This window comes from Camelus dromedarius, chromosome 13, assembly GCF_036321535.1.
Source record: "Camelus dromedarius isolate mCamDro1 chromosome 13, mCamDro1.pat, whole genome shotgun sequence".
Lineage (NCBI taxonomy): Eukaryota > Metazoa > Chordata > Mammalia > Artiodactyla > Camelidae > Camelus > Camelus dromedarius.
This window is the reverse complement of record NC_087448.1, coordinates 31,852,239-31,878,534: the sequence shown is the minus strand read 5'-3', so window position 1 is coordinate 31,878,534 and position 26,296 is coordinate 31,852,239. Positions and strand designations below refer to the sequence as shown.

Sequence of the window (26,296 nt, the reverse complement as noted above, 5' to 3'; positions counted from 1 at the left end):
GGTAAGGCAGATGTACTTGGAGGTTGGGAGTGGATTAAAGGCTTGGAAATTAAAGGAAGTGGTTTCCTTAATAGCTTTGGCCTTACTAAATATGAAAATTCAGCATGTAAATAATGTACAATAAAGTTATGGACAAAAGTGATTAGTACTTTTATTAGACTTAGACAATACATTTTCTTTTTTCCATTTTTATTTCTGAAGTCAGCTGAGAACAATTTTCATCTATGTGTACCAGTCTCCAGTATAAATTGCAATTTTGCAAAGAGATATTTGAATTTACTGTCATACTATCCCAATCTAGTGATGTGAGACCTGGACTTGAGAACTCTTAAGAATAAGTGTGTGCACTGCATGAAGAATATAATTTTCATTGGAAAAAAGAAGCAATAGACTATTGGGGAACTTTATGCCCCAGGAGGATAAATAGAGGCTGGCTTATAAAACAGTCATCTTTCAAATAATAATATAATTTCCTTTTTCTTCTTTTCTTGTTCAGTCTTGGATCCAGGGCTGCACTTAGCTTGCCAATAGAAGGATGTATTGCTGCACAACACTTGAAAGTCATAATACTGAATTTGACTAAACACAAGACAGCCTGGGGACGAACGGGAGCAGATTGCTACTGTCTCCAGATATTTCAGAGTTGGTTTGATCTTTCTACTCTAGAAGGTGTGAAATGGATAGAATTTCTTTTTAAAAAGCAACGATAAAACTCATAGCATAAAGGGAAGTGAATACACTAATGGTAATAGTGGCTACATATCAGTACTGGCTCCTCTTGGAAGCCTTGAAGGGACAGCTGATGGGAATCCTTATGGCACAAACAGTCTTTGCTGTACTTAGGACTCTAACGTGCCCAAATTACAGTTTCATGCCACCTGAATAATATTGAGTGAATAGTATTCACCAAAACTGTACCCGTGGTATGAATTTTGGCCTTTTCCATTTAAAAATACTTATTTTTTGGTCACATACAGTATTTTTTTATTTGCATTTTCTTTGTTTGATGTAAGGGTCGCATTTTTATTACTATTCTTTCCATCTGCCTAGTAAGAATATTACAACTCCTTTTCTTACTAAATAATTTTATGTTAGGAGACAGCTTTTCATTTGTTTGTTCTTATTTTTTTTACAAAGTACATAAATGGTTTCTAGGTATGATGACACCAGCTAGAGGTTTTGCCCTCTCTCTCCAGACTCTTCATCCAGCCGAGTTAGCCAAGCTACCAAAAGACAAAAGTAAATGAGGTTTTTCTTTTATCACTATGAATGCACAAAATTGTGTCATATTCAAAATATTTTTGAAATATTCAAAATGTAAAAATACTTGGTTTTCAATAATAATTTACTTTAAGAAAATCTTTACATAAGCAAAGTGAAGGCATGAGAGACTAAAATACTGTAGTTGAGTCATTTGAAAATTACCCCTCGATATTCCCTATGTCCCATCCCATTCCTCTGTCTATAGTTACTGCTCCTTCATCAAAAAAGAACTTAACCACTTACGAATAAAGACAAATGTCTTCTCTTAAAACAATAAAATTGTTAAAAAAAAAAAAAAGGTAACCTTTTCTCTGTCAATAAAGAGACCTAGTGAATTTATTCTTAGTCACAAAAGTAATTCTTTCACATAAAAAAATTCTGACTACAGGTCACTCATTGCTACTATGGTTCTCTAGGATCCTCCGGTGTGGTATGAAAATTAGCTTTGCATTTTACCATAGAAAGGCATTGTCATTCCAGAATACAGAGTGCTGACTATTACAGAGCAAGTTTAAATGAATACAAATGGTGGCCTTTTACTATAAAAGGCTTTATGCTAATAACTCACAATATACAAAAGATGAAAATGTTTCTACTGTCTGGATCTGTGCTGTTAATCCTTATAGTTTCAAAAAGAGGTCCCCATGTGGTTTATCTGTTTGTCTGAAAAAAATAGGTAAATAAAAACCTGTAGGTAAAACCCACTTGAATGTGTTGAGTATGGTCTTAACTATTCTAGGTAAACAAATCAATGATCTAGCCCCACCGCTCTTTGGAAAAAATAATTACAGAGATTATCACTATTAACACTATTGTTTTACAAAATCACATATTTATCAAATTGAGTATTCAAACAAAAGAACATTATATACTCACTTGTAACAAATATTATTCCAGATAAATATAATTATTTAGAAATTGGTCAATTACACTTAAAAATAGATTACAAATTACATTAGACCAAAAATTAGAACTTGGATTCTTTGATCAGTAACACATTATAAAATTGTAAACTAAATATTATCAAGGCAATATTATATTTAAAATAATTGATCATTAATATGTAATAATACACAAAGCTATATAGTGAACTAGTTTGTACATACTGCTATGAACTACAGAAAGTCTTACCAGAAAAGTGGCAGTTCATAAGACAACAGATCACGATGTATAAATCAGAAGATTCAGTCTTGAATGCTTGGACTGATATCAGTTATGTATAAGTTATTAGTTGCAATATTTTCATAATTATAAACTTCATGAAATATAACCATGGTGTTAAAATCAGCTGTCTAAAAGAGAACAAAATTAGAGAAAAAAATTATTCTAGTGACCTCAGAAGCACTAAAATTTTAAAACAAGATGGGCTATCAAAATAACAAAATACTCCTTATATATGTGCTAATATTAAATAAGAACAAAAATTATAAATGCAATGGTTAATAGGCTCTTATAATCATTGTAAGTGTACGTCCTTAAAATTGGTTATTTATAGGAAATTGATTGTGGTACTTTCAGATAGAAAGTGATTTTCCTGTCTTTCCTTATACACACAATGTAAGCTCTGTGTAGAATCCCTCACTAGGCAAAGTGTATTCAGACCCTAGGTTCTGATTTTCCCCATGCATACATATTAAGTCTTAATTTAAAAAGTTTAATTTCAACAAATTCTTATTTAAACATAATAAAAAATGTTATTCTTCTACAAAACCAGAAACCAACTAATAAACATAACATGTGAAGAGTATAGAACCCTTGGAATAGTCTTTCCTTTTTTTCTTTCCTTTCTTCCTTCCAGTAGTTAATATTAGTAAAGATGATTGCAGTTTACACCTGTGCACTTACAGGTAGGACTCAGTCTAGAAGTCTCAGGAATCATCAGCTCAGGTCAGAGTCGCACAGGTCAATCACTTAATTTGCTGTCGAGCTCTGGGTCACGTTCCATTGCCTTCACAGTCCTCAGGCTTCGTGATGTACAATGAGGGGCACTGAGGAGTAGGGAAGTATGTCTACTGCAAATCCAATCGTCACACTCAAGAAACTTCCAACTTTGGTGATATGAAGAGGTTGGCGAAATCCTTTCTGCAAAAAACTGGACTAAATTAATCAAAACTATCATTTCCAGGCTCTAGAAATTGACCAAAGGCAGGCAGCAAATTGAGAAGCATTTATACCCAGAAAACTGACAGATTGTCATAAAAGAACAGCACTGGTCTATGGCTTTCTTGCCTAAGGTCACTCCTATTCCTCCGTAGTTGATGTAAGTTGGAGTTTTAGGGATGTAGCTGACCCCCAAAATCATTGGTTTTGCTCTAAGAGAAGACAGAATGGATCTGGGACCAAGGTAAAATCTCAAAGCTTTCTTCTTTAAAGCAGTTGTGAACTCATTAGGAAACAAATGGATAAAACTTGTGCCTCTATGGTCTGATGTCATGGTCCTGGTTGAGATGATTGAAGAAAACTCAGCAATTTAGCGAGGAGATTCTGACATGAAAGGGACATAGGACAGCTATCTAAATATGCTCCCTACACATACCAAGAGACTAGGAAACTGCACACATGCCCAGGAAGGATTCAAGAGGGTCTGACAGGGAGTAAAGGCCATGGAAGACTTGACAGGTGGCTGTCCTTTGAATATGCTTCCCAGACTAACCACAGATCAATCAGCAGAGAATGTTAGCCTTATAGGCTTTAGGTGTAGGAATACTAACTCTGCCCAAACCATTGACTGAACATAAACTACACAGATACAGGAAACTTTCTGTAAATCAGACTAAAAATTAAAAGAAAAATATAAACATCAAACAGAAATATCTGAGTGCATACACAAAGGTGGAAAGAGAGTCCAGAGGTCCAGAATAAAAGAGAACAGGTGACTCATACTCAGGGAATGCAAAGGGACACCAGGGGGTCCTAGATGTTGACTTGATCACACCGAGGCTCACAAATGTCTATTATAAATTTGTTCACAAAATTAAAAGACACTATCCTTAAAGAATGACTTATGCTAAATATGCTTTTCCAAAGTTCTGCTTGAACAACAGGTAAAAACTACATAGACTTTACCAGACCAACAAGTGAAGTAAACTTAAAATATGAATACATTTCAAAAATGAGAGTGATCATGAAAAGAGTTGAAAAGACAGTAAACATGTTTTGGGTGAATTGTTTATATTTTCATGTCATTTTTCAATGGCATATTAGACTAGACATTGGAGAAATTTTATTTGTATAATATTTAAACTTTTCTTTTATAGGCTTTAAAAATCATATGAAAAATATCTGGTGTTAAAATTAGGTCACTGTACATTCCCATTATTTTTAGTGCTGATTGTATTTTATTTAAACAAATTTCTTTTTGATTATTTTACCAAAAATTACATTCTGGGAACTTACTTGATAAGAAATATTATATAGATTAGGACAGACACATGCCATTAAATGAAAGGCTAAAAAGTAGAACAACCTCTGTGGAATTAAAATTTGAAATGAATAATTCACCAGCTGTTATTACAGATCAAATATGTGTATTTCAGTGGAAACACTTGGGATTTCTAATTGTTCACAGTCAAATTCCATTTGATTTCCTTAATCTATTTTTCTTCTTTGATCTCCCATAATCTGCAGTACTGTATTAGTGGCTTTTATTAATGGAAATTTTTTTCTACTAAGGGAAATTAATATCTGAACATCTGAGCTTTGCATATAAGCATATAAAATTGTCACAGTTCTGAGTGAAATCCCTATTTTTTTTTTTTTTTGCACAGGTGCTATTCTTAAAAACAAGGTTACAGTACTTAAAAATACACTATTTACTTTTAAGGAGCAGGGTTTCATATTCTGCAAGGACACATCTGTTTGCAATTTCTTTAATCAGTAACATACATTTTAACATCTTTAAAATCAGTAACATATAACTCTAACATCTTATAACCATGCAATAGATTATGGTTTCTAAAACTGATGTACCTAAATGGTTTCCAGATATTTGGATATTTTCTGAATTTATGTAAAACAAAAAACCAACAAAAACTGTATAAATAACTGTGTCTAACTTTCAGGAGTAAAAGACATGCTGATTCTTAGAGGAGTCCATGGAACTAAAATAACATCAAAATCTAAATAACTATGGAGAGGTGAGCTTGTGTGTACATTTGTATGTGTGTATAATTAAATGAATAACTTCAAATATAATGAGAAGCCTTAGAAAACATAGTCTATGTGTTAGCAATTACCCTCTATCATCAGTCAAGGTACTACAAGTGGGGACTTAGCATTTTAAATAGATATAAGATTGAAATTGCTGGTTTGTATGCTAAAAAAAAAAAAACTCTTTTGTCAATATACCTCATGGTATATTAAATTTACCATGCTCATGGCTTGTACAAATTCACTTCATTAAACAAGACTCTGAAAACATAGATTCAGAAATGTTTGCTTTCTGTGGCTAAAGAAATTAGAATTTATGGGGAGTGCAATTTAGGATTGAACACAATTTTTTACTGTTCACTGGTTTTATTAAAGTATTCTGGACTTCATTAAATTCACTGATACAATGTAATGTAAGTTTCACAAGAATGAATAACTTTCATATTGGTCCAGAAAAAATATTCAAAGTATGCCAATACATTCAGGAATAGACAATTAATTCAAGCTGTATGACTGTATTAAATGGAAAATTATTTTCAGGTTTATTTAACATAAGTATAATGGTATTGTTCAGCAAAAATCAGTAGGTGGTGCTTTTTCTTCAGCGATTCTGCTGCCTTTTGTATGTATCTTAGATTTGACTGCTCCCATACTACAGATATGATAAAATCATATGTCCTGTTAATGAGAAGCTATAAGATTATTTTATTTAAGACAGGTTTGGACTAGATACAAGGTAGATTTTCTCCATACAAATTGGTTTAAGTAGGGTTTGGGCTTAGTAAGAGCATATTACACACTAGAAAATAACACTTTAGTAAAAGGTGATTGATTGCTCAATGAGAAGTGTATAGAAGAACAGGTTAAGAATAAGCTTTGCAAATAGTAGCTTTTATATACTGACCAGCTAAGAGATACCAAGTCAAACAAGAGAGACATTGGGAAACAATGCAAAAACTGTGAACTGAGCTGCCTTGTAGACCCCGGCTCCAACTCAGGTCATTTTACTGCTTCTGCAACATAGTTTCATATGTCTGAAAGTAGATTAAGATAAAGTTTCTGGAGATTCAATGAGGTGACATGTGTAAAGCCAGGGTTTAAGACACAGTAAATATTACTTACCCTTTAAGAGTGAAGTAAAAAAAGAGAAAAAACCTGTTTAAAGGAGACAAATCTTCAGTTTTGATGAGAAGAATACATTTTTTTCTAGTCCAATAATGAGCCTTTACCATAATTCTCAGAAGAAAATATTTTACAGTTGCTATGGAGGATTAGCTGGGATTTTTTCAGTCTCTCCTGGAGAGATGCTCAGTAAGGTAAATACTCTACACAACATGAGCAAAACCTTCAGAAGAGTTTTACATTGTTTAAGAGCAGACATCCAGTTTCAAAAGCAGAATCTTTATGTATCAAGATGGATTTACATCTGCAAGAGGACTGCAGCAACTTCTGTTGGAACTTTAAAATACACTCTGATTTTCTTTTTTTTTTAGTTAACATCCTCTTAATAACAGTTCCAGAATTTGAGTGCTAATTCAATTTTCCTTTCTTTCTAGTGACTATCATTACTTTGAGATTTATGTTTGTGTTATTATTCAGACAACTAATTCAAAAGATATATAACATTTTTAAAATTTTTGTGTCTCCTCAATTATCTCCCTTTTTTGAAAAATGGCAAATATTTCTTTAGAAAGCATCATGTGAAATCATTGAATAATATAATGATCTTGTCACCTGGAAAGATTAGGCAAGGAAATTTACTTATAGAGATAATTTGATTTTACACTTAAAAAATGCATTCTGACTATGAAATTGAAATGATCAGATGCAAAAGTGTAGATATTAAAATTCAAAAGTCATTTGAACTATTCAAATAAAAATAATTCATCATTTTTGTTACTTGTCAGATAGGTGAATTCTTTTAGCCAGGAATACCAAATACTTTGAGGTAGTTCTAAACATAATAATCCATTCAGACTTTATGATTTAGAAAACTTCAACCTATCCAGGTAACAAAACTTGCCTTGAGGAGATTCACTGTTGTGAATATGTGGTCTGGAAAGTAGAACAAAGATGTGACTGGAAAACCATTTGCAGAAGAAATTAGTCATGTGACATATGGACCCACGCAACCATCTCAGCAAGGCCAAGACTACAGTTGGATTATCCCAGAAAGATCTTTGGAGGACACTCTTATCTAATGATATGGACCCACTATGACATGCACAGGAGACCCACATGTTTTTTGAAAATTATGTATCACCAGAAACACTGCCAGCTTAGATGGAAAGGTACAGAAGGATGAAATAAAAGAATGTCAGAATTCTAAATTTCCATAGGTAGAAAACAACTGATAGATCTATTCAACTGTAAATATGTACTACCTTTTTAGAAAAAAAAATAGCTCTGGGGCAAAAAAGGAGCTCAGAGAGTGGAGCCACAGGTGCAGAGACAGAGATGGTGTATCTAGGTGGCCAGAAGATAATACCACAGGCCTACAGGATAGAATATTGAGCCACAATAAATTATTCTTAGCCAGTGAAATGTACTGGAATTTGTGCTGCTTGATTTTGAGCTTGTCTGGAACCCATGATCCCTTCCGTCCTCCCATTTTTTCTCTCAGAATGGGAGTGTTTATAACTGTTATTCTGTGCCTGTCTGTCCCACTATTGTATTTTGGAAGCAGATAACCTGTTCTCTAGTTTTACAGATCCACAGATGAAGAGGAATCTGCCTGAGGTTGGTTCATACTGTCAAAGATAAACAAAACTGTTAGGAACAGATTTTAATCAGTTAAAACTGTTACAATAAGGAAAAGAATCCAGCGTGAACTGAACTCAACTTTAATTTGTGCAAAGCTTAATAAGAGACTGAGGAAGTATAGAGCAGGACAAGTTAGGGCTCATTAGAGTTAGGAAAGTAAAAATTACAAAGTGCTGCTGTAAATGTGATTAGGCTATTTGTGTCTCCTAGCTGGCAATTAGCAAAATTAGGATTTTACCCTCCCATAGAGACTGAGCCAGAAGTCTTATCCTCAGGTGTTGGCTGGAACAAACAGTATATTTTTTAGGCATCTTTGGAGTTTTCTCATTCAGACACTTTAAGAGTGGCTAAGGTCATCTTAGGGATATTGGCTGCAGCTTTTGGACACTATGTAAGTGTTTGTTCAAGACTTCATAGGCCAAGGTTGAAGTCTAGTTGAGAAGAAATCTCAGAGGAGCCTGGCTAGAGTTGGGTCTAGTAGAGAATCTTTGTTGATATCCAGAGTCCCGTCTATATTTGATTCAGATGACTTAGGTAATGAGATTTGTGGCTTTTAAGCTGATAGTACTTAAATGAGATTTTTCACTTAGAGTTGAAGCTGTAATAGGATGAGACTTGCAGGCATACTGGGACTGAGTGGGTAACTTTGGCATGTGGGAAGGATAAGCAAGTTTGGGGCTCAAGGCCAGACGGTGGTGGCCTTAAATAATGACATTAAAATGTATGTCTATATCTTAATCCCTGGAAACTGCGAATCTTATTTTAAATGGTTAATATAAAAAGAATATTACCTTATATCAAAAACATATATGATTAAGTTAGAGATTTTGAGAGGAGATGTTTATTATGGATTATCCAGTGGGCCATAAATCTTTATCAGAGTGAGGCAGGGTAAGGTTTTGATGAAAAAAAAAAAGAGGAAAATACACACAGTCAACAGAGGAGGCCACAGAGGAAAACAAACGAAGAGATTTAGTGATGCCAGTAAAAGCTCAAGGAATGGCAAGAAATGTCAAGGAACGCCAACAACCACCAGAAGCCGAATGAGGCAGAGCCATTGGAGAGAGTGCAGCAATGACAACACTTTCACTTCAGACTTCTGGTCTCCAGAACCATGAGAGGATAAATGTATGTTGTTTAAAGTATGTTGTTTAAAGCCAGCAGTTCAGTGGTAATTTGTTACTGCAGCCACAGGGAACTAATGTAAATTCTCTTGCAAGCAGAAGACATGACCAAGCCAGCTTTTTCACTATTAACCCTTAAAAAGTGTTTCCAGAGATGGTTTTGCCATCTTTAAACAGCTGTATTGGTTTTTAATAGCAATAACACACACACATACTCATATACACAGACACACGCAAACACACACAAACACACACACACACACTCCTAAGTGAATGTCCATTTCTAATTGTAATAGGAAATGGGAACAAGTATAGGTTATGAGAAATCCGAAACTTATTGTGATAAATAAAAATATGTGTATTTTTGTAGTTGCAAAAAAAAAAATCTTGTTTAAAATGTTTCTAAGATTGATTAAGATTTTTTTGAGATTTATAATTGTTTGTAAATATTGTAAATTGTATTCCAGATGAAAATATAAATATGTTTTTTCTTAGAATTCACTGGTATTTTAATAAAATGTAAGTTATGCACAAGTCTAACTTTGTACAATTATATTAATGTATATTTGAGGGAATTTAAAATTTTTAATCCTAGAACTGAAAAAAAAAAGTTTAATCAAGAGGAGGGAGAGAAATTCAAACACACTGCATTGTGTTTGACACAATTAAAGACTTTTTACTGTCCTTTCCAGTCTTTCCATCCTCCAAGTTGGTCTTTTGCTCAGTCTTAGCATTTCTCACTTTTGGACAATAACTAAATATACTTGCAAATGATTGACACAAATAGCATTATCAATCAACTTGATCTAATTACCGTTTTTAAGAATACTCCATTCAGCAGAGCAGGATGCCTATTCTCACGTGCACATGCAACAATTATCAAGATGGACCACCTTCTGGGCCATAAAACACACTGTAACAGACTTGCTAGAATGGAAATCAAACAAAGTTTGTTTCAAAACCACAATGCAATTAAACTAGAAATAAATAACAGAAAGATAGCTGAAGAATCCCCAGATATTTGGAGAATAAGCAATACATGTCTAAATAATATATGAGTCATGAAGTTTCTCAAGTTGAACTAAGTAAAATTGAAAATAGAACTTATCAAAACTGTAGGATGTGATAAAAGCAGTGCTTAGAGGAAAATTTACAGCATAAAATGCATATTTTGGAACTAAAGGATGATCTAAAATCAATAATCTAAGTTACAACTTTAAGAAACTAGAAACAGAAGAAACTTAAACCTACATAAAGGGCAAGAAAGTTTTAAGCCTAACAACCACTGTAATTGAAGGCACAAAAACATTGAGAAAGTCAAAGAAACAAAAAGCTAGTTCTTTGGAAAGATCAATAAATCCATTCAGCTCTAGCCAGGCTGACTAGAAAAAAAGGGAGAAGATACAAATTACCAATATTAGAAAGGAAAGAAGAATCATCACTATTACGCTATAAACATTAAAATTATAATAAAGGCATATTATAAAAGATTCAAGTCCACACATTTGAAAACTGTTATGAAGTTTTCCAATTCCCTAAAATACATAAGCTATCAAACTTTTCATGAGAAAAGATATCAGAAAAGGCCCATACCTATTAAATAAATTAAATCAATAATTAATAACCTTTCAAACAAGGAAGCACCAGGCCTAGAGCTTTCAATGGTCAATTCTAACACATATTTAAGGGGAAAAAATATACTAATTCTCTACAATCTATTCCACAAAATAAAGTAGGGAGAATACTTTTAAACTCACTCTATAAAACCAGTGTTACTTAAATAACAAAACGAGATAAAATTATTATAAGAAAGAAAATCAATAGACTAAGAACTCATGTATAGAGTCCTTGATAAAAAGTAGTACGTAAAATCCAGCAAATAAAAACAATTTTGTATCACAACCAGTTTTTGAAGGCTATTACCATATATGAAAATCAATTAATATAAACCACTACATCAACAGACTAAAAAATAAAAATTATATAATTATATTAATTTTGCAAAACAAAAGTTGACAAAATCCAAAACCCACTCTTGAAAAATTCTCTTTAACATGAAAAAGGAGGGACCTTAATCAAAATGACAAATACCTTAAAAAATGTATAGTTAACATTATACTTAATCTTGAAAAACTGTGTATGTACCCCCTAAGACTGGGAATGAGATAAAATGTCCTCCCAACCAATCTTATCCAACAAACGTACTGCAAGACTGAGCTAGTGCAATAACATAAAAATGAAAACATAAGCTTGTAAATATGGAAGGAAGAAATAAAGCTATCTATTCAAAAATGACACAATTGCCTGTCTAGAAAATACCAAATAATGATCAAAAATTTTTAAATTCCTGTAGTTGACACATGAGTAGAGTAAGGTCTCAAGATACAAGGTTAGAGGAGATCAAGATGGTAGATTAGGAGGATATGAAAGTCACCACCCAACTTGACCACAAACACATCAAAACTACATGTTCATTTGGAATAATTCTCACTGAAAATTAACTGGAGACTGGCAGAAAGACTCCTGTAAAATAGGACTGCAAGAAATAACCACACAGAATCAAGTAGGAAGGGAAGAGAAGTGATCAGACTGGGACCTTTGAAAGGATTCAGAGGGAAAGGGAGATTACACAGGAGGACACCTTCCCTGGAGAGTGAGTAGTCTGAGCCACACATTAAGCACCCTGGTCCCGGGGTCTGACACAGGGAAGGTGAGCCCCCTTGGATGGTTGGAGAGCTGGTGGGGCTAACATGAGACCACTGCCATGAAGAGCACATGTGTTCTTGCCTGCTCATAAAGCAGGGCAGAGAGGACAGCTTGAAAATGTGACTGGTTTCCCACAACCACCCTGGCACATGCCCCAGCCTGAGCCAAACCACTCCAGCCCCACTTGCTTCATGCTGTAGCCCCACACTGGAGTGAAGGCTGTCATGATGGAGGAAAGAGGAAAGTGGCTGAGACTTGAAGTGGCATCTGAGCAGGACAAAGGCCCCCATTACTGGTGTTTTACAGGCACATCAGAAGGAGCCTTAACCTCTATCTCTGGCCAGACCACCACAGCCCACACCCTGACACACACCAGGAGCCTACGTGGGCCACACTTGCCCTGTAGTGCAGTTCCACACAAGGGTGGGCAGGGGTAGCAGAATCAGAGGGGAGAGATCAACTGTGAGGGACAAAGGAGGCTCACATCCGCAGTGACCTTTGAATGGGACAGCCATTGCTGGTGCTTGCACACTTGGCACATCAGAGGTGACCCCAACTTCTGTTTGTGGCCAGACCCCACAGCCTCTGCCTGTCACATGACAAGAGCCTGCATGGGCCCCTCTTGCTTAAGCTCTGCTCCCCTCTGGGTCAAGGGTGTGGTTCTGGAAGAGGGAGAGAGCACACATTTAAAGGGAAGAGAGCCAGCTTAGACCTGAGTCTCAGGGCTTCTGCCCCAAAACCTGAGAGCCGAAGCCACCTTTGTTAGGGTAGTTACGGCCGCTGAGCAGAAGTGAGGCCTTGACATACCTGGCTCTGGTCCTAACATCTTCATTTCTAGCTGCACCTCCTACCCAGGTGATAGCTGCCAGCACATTCTGAGGAAAGATGTGACCTATGTCCAGATAAAATCTAGTTATCTCACCAAAGCCACTGAGATAGTGTAGGGGTGTTCAGACATAAAGACACCCTTTCAGAACTGCAACAGATAACAGTTTCACCTAATTACCTAGAACCAGAGAAAGTTAAACAAAATGAGAAGACAGAGGAATTGGTCTCAATTGAAAGAGCAAGAGAAAAGCCTCTGAACAAATAAATAATGAAACAGAAATAAACAATTTACTGGTGTAAATAATTCAAAGCACTAGTAATAAGAATGCTAACTAAATTAGTGAAAAGAATAAATGAACAAAGTAAGAATTTTAACAAGGAACTAGAAAATATAAAAAACAACCAGTCAGAAATGAAGAACGCAATAACTAAAATGAAATACACATTAGAAGGAATCCATAGCAGACTAGGTAATACAGAAGACTGCATAGTGATGTGTAAGATAGAAAAATGGAAATCATCTAATCAGAATAGGAAAAAAAAGATTAAAAATGAGAACAATTTAAGAGAACTTTGGAATAACATGAAATGTAACATTCTCATTACAGGGGTCCCAGAAGGAGAATACAAAGAGAAAGGTGTCAAAAAAATTTTTGAGGAAATTATAGGTGAAAACTTCACACAACCTGAAGATTGAAACAGATGTCAAGGTATAGGAAGCATAGAATCTCAAACAAAATGAAAGCAGAATTGCTCACACCAAGTCATATCATAAATAAAATGGCAAAAGTTAAAGGTAAAGAGAAAATTCTAAAGGAAGCAAGAGAAAAGCAGTCAGTTAAGAGATTCCCTACAAGGCTATCAACTGATTTCTCTGCAGAAACTTTGCAGGTCAGAAGCAAGTTGGATGATTTTTTCTAAGTGCTTAGTGGGAAAAACCTGCAACCGAGGATACTTTACCCAGCCTGAAGACAGTATACAAGGAGAGAGAAAGAACTTCTCAGACAAGCAGAAACTAAAAGAAATCAGCAATACTAAACTTGCTCTAAAAGAAATGTTAAAAGATATTATCCAGGTGGAAAACAAACGCTTTGATAACAAGAAGAATGTATAGGAAAGGAAAAATTCCACCAGTGAAGGCAAATATATAGTAATGACTGAGGATCAACCACTTAAATGAGCTCGTGCGAAGACTGAAAGACAAAACAATGAAAAATCAAATATGACTAACAATGGTCAATAAAGAGATGAAGATGTAAAATATGACATCAAAAACAGAATGTCGGAGAAGGGAGTAAAAATATATATATGTAGTTTCAAGAGCAAACCAGTCAAAATACCAGCAAGCAATTTTGTAGATTTAAAAACAAAATGGCTCTAAAGCCTACACAGAAGGAAAAAGTCACAGAAGACTCAACACAATACTAAAGAAGAACAAAAACTGAAAGACTGCCAGTGGTTTCAATTTTGGCTGATAACAATTTATCAGTATCAATTCATTAATTGTGACAAATATGTCCTAGTAACCTAAGATGCTAACAACTGAGGAAATTGGTTGGGGATATATGAGAACTTTCTGTATTATCTTCTCAGTTTCTCTGTAAGTCTAAAACTGTACTAAATAATAAAGTCTACTAAAAAATTTATAGAGACTACATACCTTAATGCTTTCTTGGAGCTAGACATTAGAACATGAAGTAACTAATAATGCACAGGAGTTTTTTTGGGGCACCAGAAATGTTCTAAAATAGGATTGTTATAATGGTTGCATAAATCTTTTAACTTTATCAAAAATCAGTGTACTGCACATTCAAAATGGTGAATTGTTTTAGATGTACATTGCATCTCAAAAACATTACAAAAGAAAACTATGTAACATAAATACTGAGAAACTGTATAAATGTGTAATATAAATAGAGAGAAACTTTTGAAAGTCATATACATAGAAGTAAATATTGTTGGCTAAAGCCAAAGCAGGCAGTATAAAGAAAGAAAAAATTGGTAAAAGAAAAGAATGAAATGTATTGACATTTAGAATCAAAGAAAGAGGAGAAAATCAACATTAATTAATTTTACTGTCAGTAGCTATCCTTTATTATCACTTTACTTTTTTAATTTTTAATTAATTTTTTATTGATGTATAGTTGGTTTACAATGTTGTGCTAATTTCAGGTGTACAGCATAGTGATTCAGTTATACATAATATATATATATACATATTCCTTTTCATATTATTTTTCATTCTAGGCAAGTACAAGGTGTTGAGTATAGTTCCCTGTGCTGCTGTACAGTAGAACCTTGCTGTTTACCCATTTTATATACAGTAATTAGCATCTAGAAATCCCAAATTCCCAATTTATCCCTCCACCATCCCCCTTCATAACCACAAGTTTGTTTTCTAAGTTTATGAGTCTATTTCTCTTTTATAAATAAATTAATATGCCTCATTTCTTAGATTCCACATATAAGTGACATAGTATGGTATTTTTATTTCTCTTTCTGGCTTACTTCACTTAGTATGATAATCTTCAGATCCATCCATATTGCTGCAAGTGACATTATTTTATTCTTTTTTAGGGCTGAGTGGTATATATATAAATACACTACCTCGTCTTTATCCAATGGATGTTTAAGTTGCTTCCATGTCCTTGCTATTATAAATTGTGCTGCTCTGAACTTTGGGGTCCATTTATCTTTTCAAATCACAGTTTCCTCTGAATATTCACCCTGAAGTGGGATTGCTGTTTCATATGGTAAGTCTATTTTTAGTTTTTAAAGGAATCTCTATACTGTTTTCCCTATTGGCTTCACCAAACTACATTTCCACCAACAGTGTAGGAGGGTTCCCTCTTCTGCACACCCTTTCCAGTATTTATCATTTGTGAACTTCTTATTGATGGTCTCTCTGACTGGTGTGAGGTGATACCTCATTGTAGTTTTGATTTGCATTTCTCTGATAATTAGAGATACTGAGCATTTTTTCAGGTGCCTATTGACCATTTGTTATGTTTTCATTGGAAAATGTTTATTTAGTTCTTCTACCTATTTTTTGATTGGGTTATTTCTTGTTTTTGTTTGTTTGTTTGTTTTTTGTTATTGAGTTGTATGAACTGTTTGTATATACGGGAAATTAAGACTTCGTCTGTCACATTGTTTGAAAATATTTTCTCCCATTCCATAGGTTGTCTTTTCATTTTGTTTATAATTTCCTTTGCTGAGTAAAGCTTATCAGTTAAATTATAAATCGGAATACAGAGCCCAGAAATAAACTCACACACCTACAGTGAATTAATATTTGAAAAAGGAGGCAAGACTATGCAATGGAGAAAAGACAGCTTCTTCAGCAACTGGTGTTGGCAATGTTGGACAGTCACATGTAAATCAATGAAATTAGAATACTTCCTCACACCATACACAAAAATAAATTAAAGGTGGCTTAGAGACTTAAATATAAGACACTATAAACCTCCTAGAAGGAAACACGGGCAAAACATTCTCTGACATCAATTTTAGCAGTGTTCTCCTAGGGTAATCTACCAAAGCAACAGAAATAAAAGCAAAAACAAACAAATGGGACCTAATTTATTATTTTAATTTTAACTGAGAAGGTGCATGTAATCTAACATAGCTTAGTCACTAAGTATAGTTTTCTTGAATGTATCATAAATATCTCTTTGAACCAACTGAATACTGAAGAAGCATCTTCTTGGTCCAAGGCAAGACACAGGCAGCCTATTACATGTTCTCTTTCTGTGAATTTCAGATTCCTCAGGGAATCTCCTAAACTTACTCCCCTGTTTTATTTTATGTAAGACTCTTAAGGAGCTAACTCCTAAATTTTTCATGACTCAAGACAAGAGTACAGTGCTTTTTGGAGAATTCTGAGGTTGGTCACATGTACCAAAAGCAGGCCTTGTAGAAAGGTTCAAATATGGGTCCTGGGTTTACTCGTCTCATTGACCTTACTGACCCCTGACCCTGAGAACTGCATAGGTGGCAGGAGGATTTTCTCAGCAGCCCCTCAAAAGCATGGGGCCGGGGTGAGGCCACAGTTAAGCAAGGTAAGAACAAAATGATCCTTTGCTAGTCTAGGTTCTTTGTTACAGAAATAATGTTGAGATCCTTTTCTTATCCGATTTGGAAATACATTTTGACCATTTGCTTAGGAGAGGATTTTGGAACAAACTGCACTCCTCCACTAGTTTTCTTGGCTTTTTGTTTTTGTATTATGTCCTTTCTTACTTTTTATTGGTCTATTTTGGAAAGAGCAGAGAGTTAAAAAGCATTCCAGTTTGTATAACAACACTAGAAAAGAAATTCGAAATGTCCAGTCTTTATCTTTGAATAGAATACAAACATTTCACCATGGCAACATGTTCATGTCAATAAGGAAAAGGGTTTTCTTTGCAGCCCTATTTTCTTTAGACTAAAGCTCTGATATTGGTGTTATCCAGAGTTGTTCCCTACTAGAAAGCATTAGTAGGAAGCATTACTACCTAGATTTGATTAAGGACAACACCAAATAATTAACACTCTTGTATGCTACATACATTTTTAACCTACTGAGAAACAAAGATGTCAACTCATGGAGGCCAAAAGATCATTTTCTGCCTGATAAAGTCTCAGTTAGGGGACCTAATTCATATATGTGGGCAAGTATTCTCATCCTGTAACCCTGAATTAAACAGATTTAAACACAGAGATTTCCAGCATGGAGAACAGAAGAAAATATGGACTTTAAGGAGTAACATTTTTTCCAGAAGAGGAAGAATCTAGTATACCTATGACCAGTCTTTTATCAAAACTCAACTCAACTAGTTTATTCACTTCACTTTCCTAAGGATGGAGTTAAATGAGGAGGTCCCAAGAAGACACATATATTTGATAATTGGAGCTTTCTCCACATGCAAGGGGACATGAGGTGAGGGGAAATTGTCTCTCATCTAAGAAAAGTAGAAGGAATTGGGTTTTAATAGAGTTAGGAAAATGAATCCATTTGACTGTGCCTCTATAGAATGAGATGTGTTAGGGCAATAATGATGCAGTGAAGAAAGACAACACGTCTAGGCCGATCATCTTTTCTGAACATGAGTGAGAAGTCTAGGGACAGATGTGAATGGATACTAATATTAACAGGGAGAAAAGAAAAAACTATTGAAAACAACAAAAAGAAATGAAATACACACACCAAAAGAGTTGTGCCAGATATAGGCTTACTTCATTTCATAATTTTCACATGCTCTTATTGGTCACACATGACATTTTTGGAAGATGCAGTGATACATTCTACAAAGCCAGTTTGATATCATTGTTTGCAGTCTAACTAGGTCACTGTTGATTATCTGGAGAGTTTACTTCAAATCGCTTTAAAGCTTTTTCCTCAGGGTTTTGCCTGGCTATACATTTGACAAGAAGCTTCTCCCTAATTACTATTCCATAGATTTGACTCTCTACCTCTTGCAGGCTGGTTTTCTTGCTACCAGGTCTTTCTCCATCAAATATTTATTAGAGTTCATGCTGTCTACAGGGCAAGATACTATGAAGTGAAGAAGAAGTTAAGGAGTCAAAGAGAAGTGTTCCTAGGTCTCATCAGGTTAGCAGTTTGAAGTCATCACAGGGCACATGGCAAAGAAAAACAAAACAGAACAATAGCTACATATATAATTGGATGTTTTAGACAATGCTAAAACAAGTTATAATATCTCCTATTCTTTTTCCTCAAAGCTTTAATATAGTCATCACTTTTTCCTCTTTTTTTGGTAATTCTTAGGATTTGCAATAAATGCAAAGTCAGAATAATTTACTGTTTGGTAATTTAATCTGTTTTTAGTCCAAGTGACTAAGTGACTTTTCCAGTATTCATTGTTTTTTAAGAAAGTAAAAGACTTGGCAGTGAAAGAAATAAAGCTCTTTAATGTGCCTCTCTTTCTTATTCTTTGAAAAAAAAAACTCATGGACATATTTTATCATTTTAATTACTCTAAATCAAATAGAAAGAAGCAGAAGATACAGTAGAAGGAGAGACGATTATGGCATTTCCAACACATAGTCTGTTTTGCAAAATAACTTATTATTCAAAGTAAAATGAGTTTGAATATGGCATACTATGCTTTTTCCTAATTATGAGTTAAGAGAATTTGAATTTGAAAGATATACTGAGTATTTGGTAGAAACAGTTGAATAAAATTATAGTTTCAATAATTGTTTGAGGCATGTATTCAAAACCATTGTGCTTAAAACTCGCTTTAGTGTGGGATAACATTCATAAAAAGTGTGTATACTTGAAAGTATTTTCTCTTTGCATTTTAGTGTGGAAGGAAAATAATCGCATAAAGAAATGAGAATAATCTGTGATATCCCCTATCTCACCATTAAAATTGTTTAAATCAGCCTGCTCTATAAGTGTGGAGAATCTTTCTCTTATTCCTCCATATTTACCCCTTTGGAAACTGTGTGTTTGATCAAAGGCTTATTTATTTTATGAGGAAAAAAATACAGTGAGAATCAATATAGAGCAAATAGTTTCCTAACCAGAGAGAGGGTGTGAAGTGATGCAATAAAAGATTTATCAACTCCTTACAAAGTACCCAGCACAGTAAGATGAGAGTAGGGAGCTGGAGAATTCTCAAAATAGAGAATTCACAAATTAAACAATATCCATCAAATATAAATTGGACGGGCTTCAGTGGCAGGCACGACTGCTTTACTCTGTAAACTAGACAAGAGAGAGATCCTACAGTGAGAGGGGAAGGAGGAGAATAAAAGCCCAAAGCAAAATTTCATCCTGGAAAGAACAAGGGGTTGACCACGCACCACTCATTCTAATATTAGAACTGTTTAATAAAAGGGTAAATATAGATGTGATAGCAGGAAAACTAAGCAGCTGTCAAACTCCAGTTTAAGAAAACTGGAGTGTTCAGGCCTGAGAACCTGTCAGTATGAAAAAGGAACCTTTATAGGTCTCTATTATTATAAAGTCTTATTATCAACAACAAGAAAATTGTAGAATATGTAATAGGTTGAGTACTATTAAAACTCTTAATGATATAAATGAACTTATTTACAAAACGGAAAGAGACTCACAGACATAGAAAACAAACTTATGGTTACCAAAGGGGAAAGTAGGGGGATGGACAAATTAGAAGTTTGAGATTAGCAGATACAAACTACTATATATAAAATAAACAACAAGGTTTTAATGTATAGCATAGGGAACTACATTGAATACCTTGTAATAACCTATAATAAAAAAATATGTATAACTGAATCACTATGTTGTACATCAGAAACTAACACAACATTGTAAACCAACTGTACTTTAATTAAAGAAAACAATAAACTAAATCTCTTACTTGTGTAGGAGAGGCAAAACGTTACTTCTACCATCTCAGGGTTTTCACCTGGGTCTGAGAATTAAATCGGCGTAAAGCAGATTAACAGGAGAAAAGCAGACACATTTACTTAATACAAATTTTATGTGACACCAGAGCCTTCATAAGGAATCAACACCCATATAACTGGCAAAACCTAAACTTTTTTGTATTAGGTTGAACAAAGGAAAACATTTATAGAAAAGTAACTCAACTATGCATTAGATTGAAGGAAGGTAATCATTATCTTAACCAGTTTGAACAGAATTCTCTTGGTCTCAGCTTCCTTTCCTTGATGATAAGAATGTTTCTTTCCTTCTGGTGTGGAAAGGACATTTTTCATATGGGAGTTTTGTCTCTTGGTTTCAGAAAGAAAAAGGTGAGAGTCTGAGCACCATTCTTATACCTGCTGTCTTTTTAAGTGCCTTTAACACAAAACAGTTTTTTATATTGAAGAGGCATATTTTGTGGTGACATAGTTTGATTTCCTTCCATTGTGAATATGTGTGCTATGGAATTCTGAAGGTGATTGAAGATCAGTTATTTTAAAGCATGTCTCTTGAAATCAACATCTATTGCTACTTGTTGGTCTATTTCAACTTTCACACTTCCTTTGTTCTGTTTCATAAGGTGCCTAATCATTTTTGATTGAAAATCAACAAGATACTGTGTAAAGTACAGAAATGTTGACTGATTGTATTACTTTGGGTTTTGACATTAGCAAAACCTGGGACAAGAATTTGAGCACAAGGAGTTAGTTTATTTGAGATGTCCAGGAAACACCAGTACAGCATGAGGAAGTCAGAGCAGGAAAAAGAAAAGTCAATAAAGTGTGCATCGTCAAACTAGTCAGTCACCCCTAGGGGAAAATTGGGGTAAATTTCATTGAGGAAGTCAGGAAAACAGTCCAGAGCATGCATCTCAGAGATATCTCACACAAAGGGCAAGAGAGAAGACGTCTCCGTCACCAGGTGAGGTTTGCTTCTGGTGTGTGGAGAACGATTAATTCCCCATCACTGCTGTCCAGCTATGCTAGTGCTGAACCAGTGGGCTCTGTAAGCCCTTAGACAAAGAGATGCAGTTTTGGGCAAATGGGACTGGCTTAAAGTAACATAGTAAGTGTCCAGGGAGATTGGTGGGGAACTGACAGCATTTGTGATGTTGCCCCCTCCTGGGAAGATGCACATTATCCTGTGTAAGGGTTAGGGCCGGAGTAACTTACTTCAATCCAATCAGGATCTGAGGCTGGTTTTCCGTCTTTCAAGCTTCAGTTTATCTTGAAAAGTCACCTGCATCGGGCAGAGCCCTGCAGTCATACCGACTGAGCTCCAGGGGCCATTATTTCCTAGGATTCTCCTTGTTCCTTTTTGAACTCCAACTTTAGTTTCCTTAGTACAGTGAGACTTTTGAAAACTGTTCTGCTTTTCAGCCACTTTCAACTTGGCACTTTACCCACTTGGCTTGTAGAGAATAATGTGTAAGTGCCCCGAGGGACAAACTAATGCTGAGTTTTAGTTTCACGTTTCTGCATTTCCCTTTTTATAGGGATCTTGAATCATTGAATCTTTTTTTTTTTTTTCCTTTTGGTATCCTTCATCTTTTTTTTTTTTTTTTTGTCTCCTCAGTCCTGTGAGGAAGCCTACAGCGCTGCCAGCTTTTCTGAATCTTCACAGCATCCCACTGCCTGGTTTCTCAGCAAATGCTTTGAGAAGAAAAGCAGAACAGATGTTTGGGGAAGAGAAGATGGGTTCACCATTGTTGAGATCCGTCTTTCTTGGGACCTCACTGCTCAATGTTGGCTCAATGTTATACAGATTTTTTTCCCATTTTTTTTTCTGCCCTTAAATTCTTACAGGCAACTCCATTACTGGAGCAGAAGTCAAAGGTAGCAGAAGATAAATTGAAGAACAATTTTAAATTTTGAAAAAAATCAAACAGCAAATAGACTACATACTGAGACAGAGAAAGCAATAAGGGATTCCTTGTTTTGCACAGCAAGACAGGCATTAATCATACTTTAAGGTTTCAAGGTGTACACACAAATCTATGTGAGTTTATTTTTGACAAAGACTTGCATCTTCCTCTATGCAAAGTTTGAAGTGAACTTCATGTCTATATGGAGCTCAGCAGCGCTATAATATTATTTTTAAATAATATGCACACAGATATAGTCTTCTCCTTAAGGAGTATTTCTTGGGGCATGTTTGGGAACTCATTGTCTTTTTTCGAGGTTGAGGAATCAATAGAAAAAGCATCAGTTGCTTTTGGGATGCTTTGCTGACATAATTAGTTTACATGCTTCTTCTGTCAAGAGACTCCAATCAATATTATATAGTTTTCATGGCAAGTAGATAATATATCGTTAACAATTTTTGAAGGAAAATAGATAATGACAATTTTCACGTTGAAAATTGAAATGTGTAACAAACCGACAGGAGAAGTTAATTGTGATAACATTTAGAATTGCATCTATTTCCCTGCTTGTGACATTGAATTGTTAAGCTTGCTTCAGTCCCTGTGTTTGTTTAATTTCCATCATCATGATTCCCAAGGGGACACTGCTATTTTACAGGCTTCATACACACAATAACAAAAACCAGCCTTCGTGAAAGAGGTTAAGGGTAGGGCAATTGGATTTCTGCAATACTGATTCAAGGACATATGATAGGGCGATGTCTGTACAATTCAGTCTAAAAAGAATCAATACTGAGTGTTCAGGTATTATCTACTCTGATTGGTAGAACTCTAAATATATCAGAATTTAATTTTAGAATATATTTTTCATATGAACCTAGCTTGATGAAAAATGAAATTATTAAAAAAAAATCTCCAGGTTCATCAGTTTTCTGTCTAACCCATGGAAGTCTTCAGTGTTTGTTCACATTGTTAAAGGAACACTCGGCAGTTTAAGAATGGAAATTTTCTTGAGTTGGTAGATAGAATTAGAAGAGACATCTGTGGTTCTATTACTTGTACAGCCATTCCGCTGATGAGTTCTATGACCTCTGGCTAGTCACTTAGCACTTCTCTGGGCTTAATTTCCTTCCTGTGTATAAAAAAGGAACAACACTTGTAGACATCGCTACATCTATGGAAGAAAACTGCCCATAAGGGCGAAGAAGTATAATTAAACCTTGGCATTATTCCTTTAAAAATTAAAATCACATTAAAAATTAAGAAAGTCTTAAACAACCTCATCAGTGCTGTGCTGGAAGCAATTAAATATGTTGTTTTGCCCCTAAAATTATCCCCAGAAGGTTAGTTAATGCCCATTATTGTCAATGATATTTACCGGTGTAATTGATAGTGGATGTTTGCCGATCCGTTTCTTTTAGTATCTATTCTCCATTTTCAATATTATTCCTAAAATGGACATGGATTAGTTAGTTAAGCAAGAAGTTGAAACATGGAAGTTATTCAAAATCCAAGGAATTTATAAAAAATGTACAAAGTATGTAGATAAAAAAAGAAACTATATTCCTAAGAACCTTGGAGCACACAATTAACTATATTTGCCAATTATTCTAAAGTTTTTTAAGCTAAATATTTATTTTATTGTTATATTACCCCTACTACATACATCCTTTGGAATTTTTAAGACCTGAAATTTCTTTGAAAAAAAGCAATACATACCTTTACATTTGTGGCTCTTCTTTCCTGCATTTTTGGTTTAGATATGTAAAATATTTATGTTTGTTTTTGTAAAAAAAAAAAAGTCTTTTTCAATCAATAGTAACTTTTGAAGCTTATTTCCTATATTTCTGTTTCTTATACTTTCTGAGTTACTATAAAATAATATTGATATCTTTCTGTGAAAATTCACACCTTAGAACCATGTTAAATTTAAATGAATCTAAATAAAATAAAACTTCACATCTTAAAACCATATTAATTTTAAATAGAGTGAAATAAAGAATTTTATTTCACAAATGTCTTTTACTGATAAACCTTTTCTTCAATGTGTATAATCTAAAGAATTTAATATAAACTGAGGGAACAACCAAGGGTGTGCCTGATTTGGATTCAATTCAATGAATATCTATTGAGCATTTGCTCTATTTTATTGACTCTAGGACATCACTAATTTTAAAATGTATCATTTTGTATTTCACTAAGAAAGGACCAACACTGGAAAACTGTAATAAAATGATCCTTAACATGTAGAATATTAATATTTTGCTTAACAAATTAACTTTTGACACTTCCCAAAACATAGACTTTAGACATAGAATTTTGATGATCTATATTTGCCCCAGGGTTTCTTTGATGTCTGCATGCAAATAATAAGCCAAGTTATCTTCTTTACTTCCTGATTTTGACTCTTCTGCATCACTTTTCAACTCAGAGTCAGTTTCTGTGCTTTTCTGTACAATATACTCTCTACTTTCAAGAGTATTAGGAATTGATATTTTCTGGAATTTTCTTCTGAGAGAGTGATTACTACCTCTTTGTTACCAATCTACATGTGTAGTAAGATAGAACATTAAATGTCTAGATTATGGAGGGAATCAGTCTTAGGGTTATTAGCTGCTTTATTATTGTTATTTATATATGGTTTATATATTTCCCACCACCCAAAGTAAGTCTAACAAGCTGAATGAAAATAATAATATTTTTAAAAATCTTATTGAATTGATTTCATAGGATAAAGAATTAGATAAAATTGCTCAAAATATTGTGGTGTGTTTTTTTTTTTAAAGTCCAAGAAAATATAACACAACAGACAGCTTGTCTCTTAATAAACACAGTTTTAGTCCTCAAACCTCTTTAATAAATAATACTTGTGTTGGTATTCTTCTCTAGAATTCTTCAAAAGAGTTTATTTATGTTGAGATCTATGACTTAAATCTAGGAGGTAGCTAGTTTTATTTAGTCATTGTTCCAATATTGGAATCTTCTAATATATATTTGTCTTTCCCTCATCATGAGCAATTTCTTGTTTATTTCAGTTTCTCAAAACACTTGGCTTATACACAGTGATTTTTTAAATGTATTTTATACCATTCATACTTCCTTTCATACAAAAAGAAGCAGGCATAGATTTTCAACTGTAGCTACATTCTGTTTCACATTAAAACTTAAATAAGCAGAAGTTTTATGCTTATCCACTCTACTTTTCCCATCTAGACTCATAGCACTTCATTTTTTCTGTTGTCAGGTCTTCTCCCATAAAAGATCTTTGGTTTGCTTCCTGCTTCTTCATATTCTTACTCAGCTTTCTGTTATTAGCACTTACCAGCTGTGTCTTCTGTGAAATATGATAGCTCACCCTAAGAACAGATAAAACCATAATTCTTAGAAGTAGTTAGAACATTGTGAATTCTGCCTCAACTAAACCTACTCAAAACAGAGTTTTAAACCCCTGCTTCCTTAGTGTTTTGAACAGCCAGTCAATTTTGTTGATGCTAATACCTGGCAATAATAGATAGATAGATCTGTAAAATAGTTTGTTAAATAAAGTTAAACAGATTTCTATTTCACAGCCATTTTATTATGTGATTCTGTATCATACTTTTTAAGTGACTGCAGTGAGTATTTCTCATTCATCCTCTTATAGGGAGAATACGCAAGTATTTTTTTTTAAACCAAGTATACAAATTTAGCACAATAATGAAGCCCTAACATAGTCAAGGAGAGAGTTTTCTCTAAAATACTCTTCAAAATAAGCTCACCTACAATATGAAAATGCTAAGCACCAATTGAGACACCAACTGCAATCCTCTCAAGCAGAAAAGAATTAAAAATTGAAGGAACAAAAATAATTGAAAAAGTCACTGATTTGAAACTGAGTGTTGTCAAAAGTAAAGAGCTAGTTTGTAGCACTAACATATTCAAGGAAATGATGTTCAGTTGTTTTCAGTGACAATCAGCAGGAGGGAATCAAGCACCTCCTAGCAATTACTGAATTTCTGCCAGATTCTGTTATAACATTGCCTTAGGGGAGGCAAGATAAAGAAGATTCTAGCTAAGAAGACACATCAAGGAAAGCAGGGAAATGAAAAAGACCCATTGCAGCTTTAACTTGTGAAGTTACCTAATGATAAAAGGTGCTGTGCTTTGAGAGAGAGGGAGGGTTGATGGAATATTTAATAT

At 34.3% G+C, this 26,296-nt stretch overlaps 1 long non-coding RNA gene across 1 annotated transcript; it reads right to left on the bottom strand.

Annotated features, from left to right (window-relative positions):
* Positions 1 to 1,701: 1,701 nt before the first annotated feature.
* Positions 1,702 to 23,566, bottom strand: LOC135322736 (uncharacterized). The gene is made up of 4 exons (XR_010383510.1): positions 23,496 to 23,566; positions 3,109 to 3,345; positions 2,395 to 2,555; positions 1,702 to 1,926 (listed from the first exon to the last, which is right to left on the bottom strand). It is a non-coding gene; the product is annotated as an uncharacterized LOC135322736 (long non-coding RNA).
* Positions 23,567 to 26,296: the final 2,730 nt, after the last annotated feature.